This window comes from Salvia splendens, chromosome 18 (genome assembly GCF_004379255.2).
Source record: "Salvia splendens isolate huo1 chromosome 18, SspV2, whole genome shotgun sequence".
NCBI lineage: Eukaryota > Viridiplantae > Streptophyta > Magnoliopsida > Lamiales > Lamiaceae > Salvia > Salvia splendens.
Genome location: NC_056049.1, coordinates 13,697,314 through 13,711,027, shown reverse-complemented (window position 1 = coordinate 13,711,027; position 13,714 = coordinate 13,697,314).

Here is a 13,714-nt window from a genome sequence, read left to right as displayed (position 1 = left end):
TCAACTTCCTTGTCCTCACAACACATTTAAGGGCACATGTCAAATTCCAAACATTTGACAATCTAGCTAAAACACATACTCTGATTTAGATGCGTGCCTAAGACCATAAAGATCTTCATAAGCTTCCAATCATGTGTTTCTTTCCCTCTATTACATACCTATTAGGATGTTCCATGTAGATGATTTCTTCAAGACTTCTATTAATAGAAAGTTGTCTTGACAATCATGATACATACATTCTAATTATGTAAGTGCTGATACACAGAAGGATCAAACAAATCTTGGCACAACAACAGCGAGAATATGATATTTCTCTTTGGGAATAGCCTATTGTCATTGACTAGCCATTTGAGATCCACATTTACACTTGCAAATGTACTAGCTCCCACTGACTGACACAACCTGTAGGCAGTATTGCAAGTCTTGTAAAATATGTTGTCTATCTAAGATTGTAGTTTGGAATCTACCACCTTTCCAAGGATGAATATCCAAACGAACCAATTCTATATTGTAGTTAAAGGGATTATGTTCAAGTTAATCTAAGACCGAGTCTTACGACACTCTCAGACCCATGAACTTGTTATGTTCCTTAGGAACGCTCCCACTACCACATGGTTCTTACAATCTTAGGTTCTGAAGTTGATATTATTAGTGCAAAATTTATAATGGTATGAGTCCTTGGTAATGTGAAAAATTCGATACCTCTCTTTGTCCTGAGAGTCATCACGCTGTTAGGCTTTTAGTTCCTCTCTTGATCTTCATACAAGAATTCTATCTTTGAAGATTACAGAACTAATAATCTTACATCATTTGGGACAACCTTAAAACATACCTCAGTACTCAACTCCAATTACTTGGATACCATTCCAACATGTGTTGGAACAACATTACACCTTGAGATGTGCCAGACTAAAGTCGCTCTAGTCCACAACTCGTGTTTTGTAGAAGGTACTGATTTTGGTAATTTCTTTAAGGTGTATTTCGTTGTATCTAATGTTTATCCCATCAATAATAAGATTTTCATGAGTAAAACCCATCACTTAATCAAACTTGTCTTAGAAGGACTTCGATTCCTTCTTACATGACTATTTCATTCTTTAGAAGAATACTTGGATTCGTCAATGGAGATTAGACTCCCACTACTGATCATAACCCATTGCTCGTCTTCTTATGGTATAAACCATTAAGACTTGCTAGTCTTTCTATGTCGCACTTGTATAAGTATTCTGAATCACAGAATTCTAACTCATAGTGCATCAAACAGACATTCTCGACTTTCAATCTATTTAACAAACAAATTGTTAAAATCTTGATAGTCTAGATCAGTTTGAACAATAGCTAAGTATTTTCGTGGCCTTAAGACTAAGAGCCATAAATACTTTATCATTCATGCTTTAAGAAGTTGATGTGTTGTTTAATACTCAATCTTGTTGCATCTATATTATTTCAATACTATGATGCCTTAAGCATCAACCATAAAACAATAATTGAGCATTGATAGCTCCCACTGCAACAAAAACCTAACTAGATCAAGATCTCTTACTTAGAAGTTGCATTGTCATGTAAGTCATTGTCCTTCTTTGAAAGAAATGTCAATCCAACTTATAAAACATCTTCACTCGCTACAGACAAACTTTGATGACAATTCAGGCTCTCCCATTTCCATATCTAGTCTTTAGTTCAAATGAACTAGGACTTAGGAAAAATGCAGCCTTCATGAATTCGTCATCTATCATGTTACTTTCCTCTAACAGTAATATAACGACTAATATTCTGAAGGTTTTCTACTTTTCGGTTAAACCTTCTTTTAGTCATTTCTTATTACTTCAGGCGATGACTTGAGTCAGAAACTATTTGAGTGATCAAAAGATTCCTCAAAATATTCTGTCCCTTTAGGATATTCCAATCGAATCATCTTGACAGATTCTATTGATATCCATCTTTCATCGTCACTAAACAAGACTTGTCGTGCTACTTAAAAGAAAATAGCTTGACCTTATTCCTTAAAGAACTTGTCAAGTACATGCAAAAAGCATTCTCGAACAATCTTCGTGGAATTATGTCGAGGAAATGGAGGACATGAATCATTGAGTATAAACTCCAAGTTTTAGCGATGAGAATCTTATCCATTTTCATTTCCAGTCTACATACTTTCGGCATTCGAGTTTATTTCTTTAAGGATCGCAGACAAGAAATAGAATGACAGAATGAAGATTTGGCAAATAAACTTATTATCACATACTAATGCTCAATACATAATCGCAAATAACCACAAAACAATTATGTATCTTGCAACTGTAAAATTAAAATTTTGTATCCTCCAGAGGAAATCAATACGCATTAAAATCTTACAATTTTACTGGACACAACACCGACGAATAGACCAGAGACCATAGAGTGGCATGGCCGCCTAATGTTGCCTAAGCAAGACCACCGAATTTAGCATTACAGAGTCTCATTTCTACAACACACTCCCATAACAATGCTCAAGTACTGCTAACAAGATCAAGCTATCTCATAAATCCTGTGTGAACTTCTGAATCTCACAGTTTCTTAGGATTATTGTCCCCACATAGCAGGTGGCGATAATATTGGAAACCACATTCTAGTTCATACTATTTATTTTTTAGAAGTCCGCCCTCATGAACTCGCTATTTCTTAGGATTATTGTCCCCACAGAGCAGGTGGCGATAATATTAGAAAAAAACTTCATAAATTGCAGACCAATTGATGGAGACCATATACAACGCACTTGTTGTAATTATCGCTTAGATATTTTATATGGTTTTTGCATAATTATCACATAAGCAGATAAGACAGATAATCCACTTAAAATAGATAAACACCAAATAAACAGATAATTCCATTTAATGCATGACATTTAAACACGCTGGATAATTAACGAAAATTATTTAAGATTTATCTTGGATAATAATTATCCAAATTCACTTGGGATTTATCAAGATAGTGTTAACTATCTAAATCCAATTAGGATCATTCTAGATTTTATTTCGATAAAATCAAATCCTTCAATTCAAGATAACCTTGACACTTGATTATCATTATTTAAATCGTTCTAGGATATTACTAGATAGAAACGATTCCATCATAATCCATACGATAAATGAAATCCAATTAACCAAGATTTATACAAATCTTAATTCTATTTAGAATAGACATCTAGAATATATCAAGTATTACTTAGGATTTCTTAGATAAATAAATTTACCTAAATCCAATTAAATAAGGATTTTCTTATATATTATCTTTATCCTAATCTATCTAGGATATAAATCCAAAAGATGATGATAACATGGATTAATGTTTATTTTAATCCATCTAAGATTTGTCTTAATAGAATTAAATCTATTCAAATCTATAGGATAAAATAAATTAATATAAATATTTATCTTAATTCATCTAGGATTTTATCTTGGATAAATCCACATAAATCCATAGAATAAGATAATATTATATTATAATTATTCATATATATCTAAGATTTATCTAGGATTAAATCCACATAAATCTATAAGATAAGAATAAAATATTATATTATCACTATCCAAATCCATCTAGAATTTATCTATGAATAAATTCATATAAACGCATAGGATAAGAATAAAATAATATTATCATTATCTAAATCCAACTAGGATTTGTCTCGGAATAAATCCATATAAATCCATAGGATATAGATAAAATTAGATTATTATTTTCCAAATATAACTAGGATTCATCTAGGAATAAAATACATATAAATCCATTAAATAAGGAAAGAATCTAATTAATTCATGATTTGATATAAAATCAAATATTATATAATATATAAAATCCACAAGATATATTCAAATCTTATTCCCATATTTATCTTGAATTATTTCCAAAATTGAATTCAAGGATTTAGAAACCCTAATCAAATTTGGAAAGCGAAGTCACGAGACGAGTCGATGCGACGTCGCGCGGGTTCCACCCGCGCGAGCGTCGCGCATAGGGAAATTACCCTAATTCAGCGCCGCTGCACTTTCACTGAGCCCGCAGCCGCTGCTGCTCGTCTCCGTCTCTACCGCTGCGTCGTCGTCACAGCTGTGACGTTGCTTACGCAGCCACTGCTGCCCTCCGTTATCTGGAACACCGCGTCTATTGCCTCAACCGAAGTCAGGGCTGCCGCTGTCCAACGAGGCTGCTGCCGCTGCCTCTACGCATCCGCTCCGATTCAGCGTTGCGACAATATGATTCGAATTGCCGTCGAATTGAATTAATTCACGTAAAGCATAACAAAGCAATTAAGCTATGCAAACGTCACGCAATTCAAAACACATAACATTATAATACGTAATGATTGAAAGCATAAAAACATGTAATCATTACAAAGGTTTAATCATCACGTATCTTGAATTAATCACCAAACAAAGTCAAAGCTTCATATAAGAATTAATTCACGCAGCGGAATATACGGAGCATTCATAATTCGTTGTTAGACAAAAACACCATGAATAGAAACATGCATTAAAGCAACTCACATAACATGTTATGAAATTAATCCACATAATCAGAGCTAAAAATTGACTCTGATACCAATTGTTGGGGTTTTGGTACCCCTTGCACAGCGGAAGACTTGTACAAAATAAATAAATCAGACGTGTGATCTATTTAACCGATTACGGGATTAATCTATTCACATGTTAACACAGAATTGCATGCTAGAACGCAAATAATTCATGCTCATAGAATACAAATCCTAAACATGAATTCTACGGTTTAGAGTTACCGATTTGATTCTCCAAAGAATTGTCGATTGCTCGCGCCTTCTCCACGATGATCTTCAATACTAGACCACAGATCTTCTGACTGGTGTCCCGAACTGTATCTCGACATCAGGGTGGGATGATCTTATCGAAACACTAGGACTTGAATAAAGAAGACGGAACTTTCTCACGGAGGAAGAGAGAGAATTTTCGAGCTCCTCTCAAAATAGAGGGGGACGAAATTTTCATTGTGAAATCAATTAATTTTCTGTCTCCTTTATTCTCCTCCTGTTTATAATAGTTCATATTGGGCCCAGTCAGGGATCTATGGAAGGTTTTGGATATGGGCTCCCCCAATTAGCTTTTTACTAATTAAATTGAACCCACAATTTAATACAAGCTTATATTCGAATATTACGAGCAGCCACTACAGACGTAATATTGATCTCCCCATCCAAATCTGAAATTACAAGTAATCCGGGTTTCCATTTTGTTTATTATTTATTTCTCGCGCTTAAGATATAAATGTCCATTAATTAATTAAAGTTTGCTATGTACTTAATTAATTAACATCTTATTAATTCAAAGAGTGGACTTAGCAAGAAACACTTATTTATTATTCATAGGGTAATAAAACTCTAACTGGCCAATTTCCGAATAATAAAACCTTGTTCAAGCTCCTCTTGAGGACATTATCAAACGAGACTCACCTCGCGCACGATTCAACATAATAGCAATCCTAGCACCGCTAGATAATGATCACCACTACCCATTATACCTGGATCGTTGGGTGATGAAAAACCCGCACCTTTGGTAAGTCAAAGTAGTAGATACTCAATATCGTATGCTCAATGCTAACGTACATTGATTAAGAAATAGATATTTATCAAGACCTCGTCTTTCAGTAGATAGCATAAAGACACGTCTTGCTGTTAGATCCATTCAGTGCTATACCACGCCAACGTCATCTTATTTCAATAAGGCTTAGAAATAATCGGACTGACATCCTTTCACGATAGGTAGCCAAAGCCTATCTAGGTTGTGAAATTCTTCTTTTTCTTTTGCAAAGCATTGCATAGAACCGACTGTAGTTACCTTAAAGTAGACGACGCCCACAACCAGTCTACTAAGCAAAAGACTTAGGCTTTGTTTACTTCTTATGCATTTAAATGTTTATAAAACATTTTATAAACGCACACGCAAATACAATGTAATAATATATTGATTCTATTCGTGCAAACTGCTCGAATGATGCTGAATCGGGTCAAAAGTGGATTGTAGAGTTTTTCCGTACACAAGCAAGATTCTATTCGTGCGAAGTCGCTCGAAACATGCTTTTCAGTATAGTAACCCTAACAGGTACTACACTCTAACCCTATAGATTATTAAACCCTTGGAGAATGAATTAAACTTTCGTTTCCCTTGGGGTTTAGTAATCCATAGAGGTAGGGTATATAGTACCACCACATGCATTGAATTTTATTTTTTATGTATATTTAGGATTTCATACAGTAAATAATGTACGGAAATTGGTCTTTAATGTAAATGCATCATACTAAATGATGTACTTATATAAGAATTTAATGTTTGGTGGGAGTTGAATCCATACCCTTTGGGTTTAGCGATCCATGAGGCTAGGTTGTAGTAATCACTCACAAAATGAAATCATCACCAAGGGTAGGGAATTTAAATCATTCCTCTAGGGGTTTAGCAATCCATAGGGCTAGGGTATAGTACCACCACCTGCATTGAATTTCATTTTTTTATGTGTATTTAGGATTTCTTATTGTAAATAATGTAGGAAAATTGGCGTTAATGTACATGCATCATACTAAATGATGTACCTATGGCGGGATTTAATGTTTAGTGGGATTTGAATCCATACCCTTTGGGTTTAGCAATCCATTGGGCTAGGTTGTAGTACCCACTCACAAAATGAAACAATCACCAAGGGTAGGGAGTTTGAATCATTCCCCTAGAGTTTAGCAATCCATTGGGCTAGGCTAGGGTATAGTACCACCATATGCATAAAATTTCGCTTTCTAATGTGTGTTTTGGATTTTATACATGAAATAATGTACGAATATAGTCTCATAATATATATGCCTAACAGTGAATAATATACGAATGTAGTAGTTTAATGTATATTTTTTTCGTCAATTTGGTTTCAGTCATTTTGGTAATGTACATATTTATGGTTTTAATGTACAGTACATTAGTAGCAAATAATGTAACAATTAACCTGGATAATGTACCTAATAAGTGTAAGAATACAACAAAGACTACTACACAAAACAATAAATAATTGAATCCTACAAGATCGACTTTAGCCCCTTGCCCTTAGTGAATGTTGTGCTATTGGGTTGGTACTACACCCTAGCCCCATGAACTATTAAACCCTTGGGGAATAGATATAACTTCTGCCCCTCATCAAACAACTATTATAGTCTACATTAAAATACAATTTTCGCACATTATAATCTACAACACAATAATAATGTAGCACATATTTAACATCTTTAAAGCTTTTCGTTGCGTTAATGCAGTGGGCATATCATCGTCAAATTCATCATTGAATAGATTCTTGCACTCGTTGAACCTATTCAGAAACACATACAATGTAGTATCAGTTAATGTACATCCATGGCTAAATAATGTAATAGAACATAATGTACAATCTATCTACATGATGTAACAGAACATGATGCATAAAATTAGCATCAATTGATGTACTAATCTATCTAAATGATGTAACAGTAAATGATGTTTTAAAGTCATGTACAAGTATGCATATATAATGTAGCATTGTTTCCTACTGAAATAATGTACAAATACAACCCCTAAATGTATCTTTTTAATCAAAACATTGCCATGATGTACAGATAAATTACCATGATGTAGTTGTTAGGGTTTGTATACTAGAAATCACCTTTCGAGTGATTGAATACTGTAAAACTCTATGTTTTATTTTCCAATGAATGCAACAGATTATTTTTGTCATAATGTTGTTATGTTTTACATTTAATGGATGCTTATTGCATATTTAAATGTATAAGTAACGTAACAAAGTCTAAGTCTTTATTTTAGTAGACTGGTTGTGGGCGTCGTCCACTTTAAGGTAACACGGTCAGTTCTGAACAAAGAAAAATAAGAATTTCACAACCTAGATAGGACTAGACTACCTATCGTGAAAGGTTGCAATGTCAGTCCGCATATTTCTAAGCCTTACTGAAATAAGATGACATTGGTGTGGTATAACACTAAATTGGACCTAACAGAAAGATGAGTCTTTATGCTATCTACTGAAAGACGAGGTCTTGATAATTAATTTCTTAATCAATGTACGTTAGCATTGAGCATACGGTATTGATTATGCACTACTTTGACTTACCAAAAGGTGCAGATTTTTCGCAACCCAAGAATCCTGGTATATTGGGTAGTGGTGATTAATATCTACCGGTGCTAGGATTGCTATTATGTTGAATCGTGCGCGAGGTGAGTCTCGTTTGATAACATCCACAAGAGGAGCTCGAAACAAGGTTTTATTATTCAGAACCTAGCTAGTTGGAGTTTGATTACTCTATGAATAATGAATAAGTGTTTCTTGTTAAGTCCACTATTGGAGTTAATAATATATTAATTAATTAAGTCCATAGCAGACATTAATTAATTAATGGATGTTTCTTCTATCTTAAGCACAGGAAATAAATGACAAACAAATGGAAACCCGGAATACTTGTAATTTTGGATTTGGATGGGCAATGCAATATTACTTCTGTAGTGGCTGCTCGTAATATTACAATATAAGGTTATATTAAATTGTGGGTTCAATTTAATTAGTAAGAAGCTAATTGGGGGGGCCATATCCAAATTCTTCCATAGATCCCTGACTTGGCCCAATATGTGACTTAGTATAAATAGGAGAATAAAGGAGACATAAAATACACATTATTTTCCATCAAAATTTCGTCCCCCTCTCCTTTAAGCCGATGGACGATTTTCAGCTCCCTCCGTGAGCAGTTTCCGTCTTCTTTATTCAAGTCCTAGTACTCTGGTGAGATCAGCCCACACTGATATCACATTACAGTCCGGGAACCAGTCAGAAGATCCATGGTTTAGTACTCAAGATCTTCACATGGAGAAGACGCGAGCTATCTTTGATTCTTCAGTGAATCAACGAGGTAAATTGGCTTACTCCAGAGCAAACATGTTTTAGGTGTTAATTGCCCTAAAGCATGTTTAAATTCAAGTTATGAGCATGATACATGTGAGAATTATGCGAATAGAATTTGTCTAAATAATCTGCTAAATAGATCAGAATTATTATGAGATCCATTTGAACGCATGCTTCCGCTTCCAACCCCTTCAATTGATATTAGAGCCAGTCTTTGGCTCTGATTATTTGGATTTAAATTTCGCGAAATTCATGTATGCACGTGTTATTTGATTGCGAAGCATGTTCTTGGTGTTTTTGTTTATATTTTATGCATGATGAACTCAAGAACTATCGAATCAAAGAACTTGAATTTTTTGATCGTTCGAGACGTGCGATCCGTCGACGCTCGCGCCGAGACGGATTGAACCACGCGCGATCGAGTGAGGGTTGTCGATTGAGTGCGAGCCGAGGGTTAATGATCACGGGGCAACGCGCAGACGAACAAGGGCTTATGCGTGCCCGCCAACCGAGACCAAACCCTAGGCCGCACCCGCACCAGCTCGACGCATGGTCGATGGCTCGGTGCGGCGGTTCGACTGAGAACACACTGAGACACCGAGCCCCAACCCTAGGCAGAAGGTCCCGACCGTCAGCCCCAGACCAGGCCGAGAGCGACACACCCCATGGCGTGACGCTGGCTGAGCTAGTGGGAGCGGCGGATCGAGCCTGGCCGAGACGGGTCATCGCGGCTGGCTGAGAGCAGCGCCACCCACGTACGCGCTGCTGGCCAAGGATCGCGGCACCGGACGAGCCAGGACACCGAGACGGAGTCAGCGGGTAGCCGAGAGCGGCGATGCCTGTGCGCGTCTCGCTGGCCGAGAGCTGTTGAGACACCGACGAGCCGGTGTGCAAGCTAGGCGACCGAGAGCATGCGCACACCTGTGTGCTGCTAGCCGAGACGCATTGTTGGTCGGATTCCAGCGACGAACTCGTCGGATATTCGTCGTTCATCGTTCGTGCAAACCTCGTGTGATGAGATATCGATGATGGATTATTTTGATGATTATTTAATTCATTAATTAAAGTATATCATTAAAATATTATTATTTAATAGAAATAAAATATTTTGGGAAGATTTCCCTAGATTTTAGGAATATTTAAATTATTGACTATATCTATGGAAATAAATAATATTATTTTGATTCCTTGATGATATGGACAAGAATAATTTAATAGTTTCCTAATATTTATATATCTAGAATCCTAACAATGATAGATATATAGGAATACATTAAATAATATAATAATATAATTTCTCTTCCTATCTTGAACATGGAAACAATATGAATTTAAGTTTTCATGTCTAATTAAGATTTAAATAATTCCTTTATTTTAGAATATCTTATAGAAGGCATGAATAAGAATTAAATTCTAGAACAATTAATTTTCTAAAGTAAGATACTAAAAGATAACGAAAGATTTAATTATCCAGTCAATTAAATGCCAACAGAATTTAATTAAGCCTTTATCTGCCTTAAGGCTAAGGATGATTAAAGAAAAACCATAACAAAATATATAGGCTATAATTACGAACTTAGTGATTGTATATGGTCTTCATCGATTGGTCTGCAATTTGTGAATCTAATTTCTAATATTATCGTCACCCATTATGTGGGGCAATAATCCTAAGAAATAGTAAGTTCATGAGGGCGGACTTCTCAAATATAAATAGTATGAACTAGAATGTGGTTTCCAATATTATCGCCACCCATTATGTGGGGACAATAATCCTAAGAAACTACAAGATTCAGGAGTTCACATAGAATTTATGAGATAGCTTGATTTTATTAGCAGCACATGAACATTGTTATGGGGGTGTGTTGTAGAAATAAGATACTGTAATGCTAAATCTGGTGGTCTTGCTTAGGCAACATTAGGTGGCCATGCCATTATGTAGTCTCTGGACTATTCGTCGGTGTTGTGACCAGTAAATTTGTAAAATTTTAATGCGTATTGACCTCTTATGGAGGGTACAAAATTTTAATTTTACAGTTGTAAGATTTTGAAGAGTTTTATGGTTAATCTACTCAAACTTCTTACATAAGTTTATGACAAATAGTAAATATTATGTTTTGCAGTGCAAACTAAATCATCAAGATGTCATTCAATCCTCTTTCTGCAATTCTTAAAGAAAATTTGGACATCGTTCTCACAGCTGAAGAGTACAATTTTGTGTTCACAACCCCACGACCTCCAGTGCCGGCGACCAACGCTGCAGCAGGAGTCAGAGATGCGCATAGACGGTGGCGTAAGGCGAATGAGATGGCTAAGTGCTACATGTTGGCTTCTATGTCTTCAGTACTCAAGCATCAGTATTCTGCCATGGCGACTGCTACCGAGATCATGCAAAATCTTACAAATAATTTTGGTACTCAGAATCAAACAACCAAGTCTCAGGCCTTTCGGAGTATCATGACGAAGACCATGAAGGAATGCACGTATGTGCGAGTGATAAGGCTCATTTCATGCATCGGTTTAAGGGTAAAATGTACTCTAGTTGATCGGTTTATCGCGCAAAGTAAGTGTTAAATGTGCAGGAATGCCGCTTGACCAAGGCAATAAGGCCAAACTTATCAAGCAAGTACAACAGGCGAAAAAGGCCAGATTTCGAGGGAGTTAATGAAAGGGGGAGATCAAGCAGTTAGGAGGGGACCACTGGCTTCTAGAAGAAGAACACGCGAGGCTTTGAGCTGGATGGTGCGCAACATTCTGTTATCAAGGACAACGTTCTAGAAGGGGACACGTGCTGAAATATGAGACGCAAGGACGGAGCTGAGTCACGATTCTGTTGCAGAAAAGCGTCGTCATTCTAGAAGAAGAGCACGTAGCAATCAATGAGTCACTCACTCTCAGTATGAGCGAATATTCTCTACTAAGATCGTTATCCAGCTGGAGGTCGTGCCGGGCCTATAAATAGAGGAGGTGCCACCACATGAAAGGAGATCCGATCCTTTACTTTCCGTCTTAGTTTAGCTTAGTTCAGTTCTCTAGCTTAGTCCAGTTTTCTAGATAGCATAGCTTAGCTTAGATAAAGTGTTGCATAGTTAGAGAGGGCGATTGAAGAAGCGCTGCAGAATACTTGTTATCTGTCGGCATATTCTTAAGTTTCCCGCCGAGGATCTTCTCGATTTACTTGCTTTCTTATTTTCCGAAGTGCTAGCTTAGTTTAAATTTCACGCTGTACTGTTCTAGTTTAATCAAAGTTGTTTTCGTTTTCATCCTCGCATTTACTGCTTTAGTTTCAGTTTCGTTACGATGCACTTAACCCACTAGTTAAAGTTACCTTGATCAAGTTAGAAAGTTTAATTCTGCCTAGAGTAAAATAAGTAGTTAAAAACTCCCAAGTTAAAGCGTGGCAGCAGCCAACCCCTGTTCACTATTCACACACTTGATACACCAACTTCTCTGTGGGATCGACCCCGAACATGCCGCTTTACTGTTAAAGTAGTGCAAAATTGGGAGTTTACAAATTACGTTGGTAGGAAACGAGTGAGAGCGAGTTTGCATCGATCAAGTGGCAACGACATTCGCTAACTGATCCAATCGGTTCGGTTATCTTCAATATAACTTGGTCCGAATTCGCGCCCCTCTCGAGGCCTTCCAAAACGGCGCCGTTTCCGGGGAAGCATGGTGTTATTTTATGTTTGTGCGTAGTGCGTAGGTGTATATAATTTTATTTCTCTCTTTTCTCATTTGTTTTTCCTGCTGTTGATGAGAATGTACCACCTCGGCGGCCACTAGAATCACCCTCTTATATACAGAAGCTCTAACGCTCATTAGAGAGTCCAGGAAGCCGGCGTTGTCCCCACTCGTTACAGAGCAGCATTAGAAGTAGCAGCAGCCGCTGAACCGAACACACAACCACCACCACCAGAACGAACATAAGCAGAGATGGACCTCCTCGACAACGATTCTGGAATCGGTTCTCTGCACGCTCATGATGAGACACATGCCATTGCTGCTACTCCTAGGATGCGGACCGTTGCGATCAAGTCAGGAGTGCTGGCCATTTTGTCCCACTTCTACAGTCTTTCGAAGGTGTGTCCGTACGCTTTTCTGGAGGAGTTCTGCCGATACTGTGATATTCAGCCCGTGCCGGCTGGATCCACATCCGAAGATTACAGGCTCAAAGCTATTCCCTTTAGTTTGAAGGGCGAAGCGGGTGTCTGGTTGTCAAGGCTGCCAGAAGGATCCATCAAAACATTGGCCGAGTTCCGAATGATCTTCCTCGATCGTTTCTTTCCAGCATCAAAGACGAGTGCCCTGAAAAGGGAGATTACAGAAGCCAGACAGGAGTACGATGAGCCCCTCGGCCAGTACTGGGACAGATTCCAAGGGCTGCTTCAAGCAAGCCCTAACCACAAGCTAGGGGAGCGAGAGATCTACTCAATCTTTTATGGCGGACTCACAGTAGACAGCAAGAACGACCTCAACCTCGCAGCTCAAGGGGATTTCTCGAAAGCCCCATTTAGCCAAGCCAAAAATATGTTGGAGAGGTTGATCGAGGCTAAACGATCGTATGAGACATCTCGAGGGCAGTATAGAAGAGGGGCAGTGCACGTAGCAGAGGCGCGCAATGATGAAAAGTTGGAGGCTCGATTTGAGCAAATGGAGAAAAAGCTGTTTGAGGCAATAGAGAAAGCCAGACCGCCTCCACCACATGCATCGAAGGAGACACAGTATGTACCGCAACCGTCCCCAACAGAAGAACATCATCACTATTACTATTGCGGGTTTCCCCCTGAAGTAG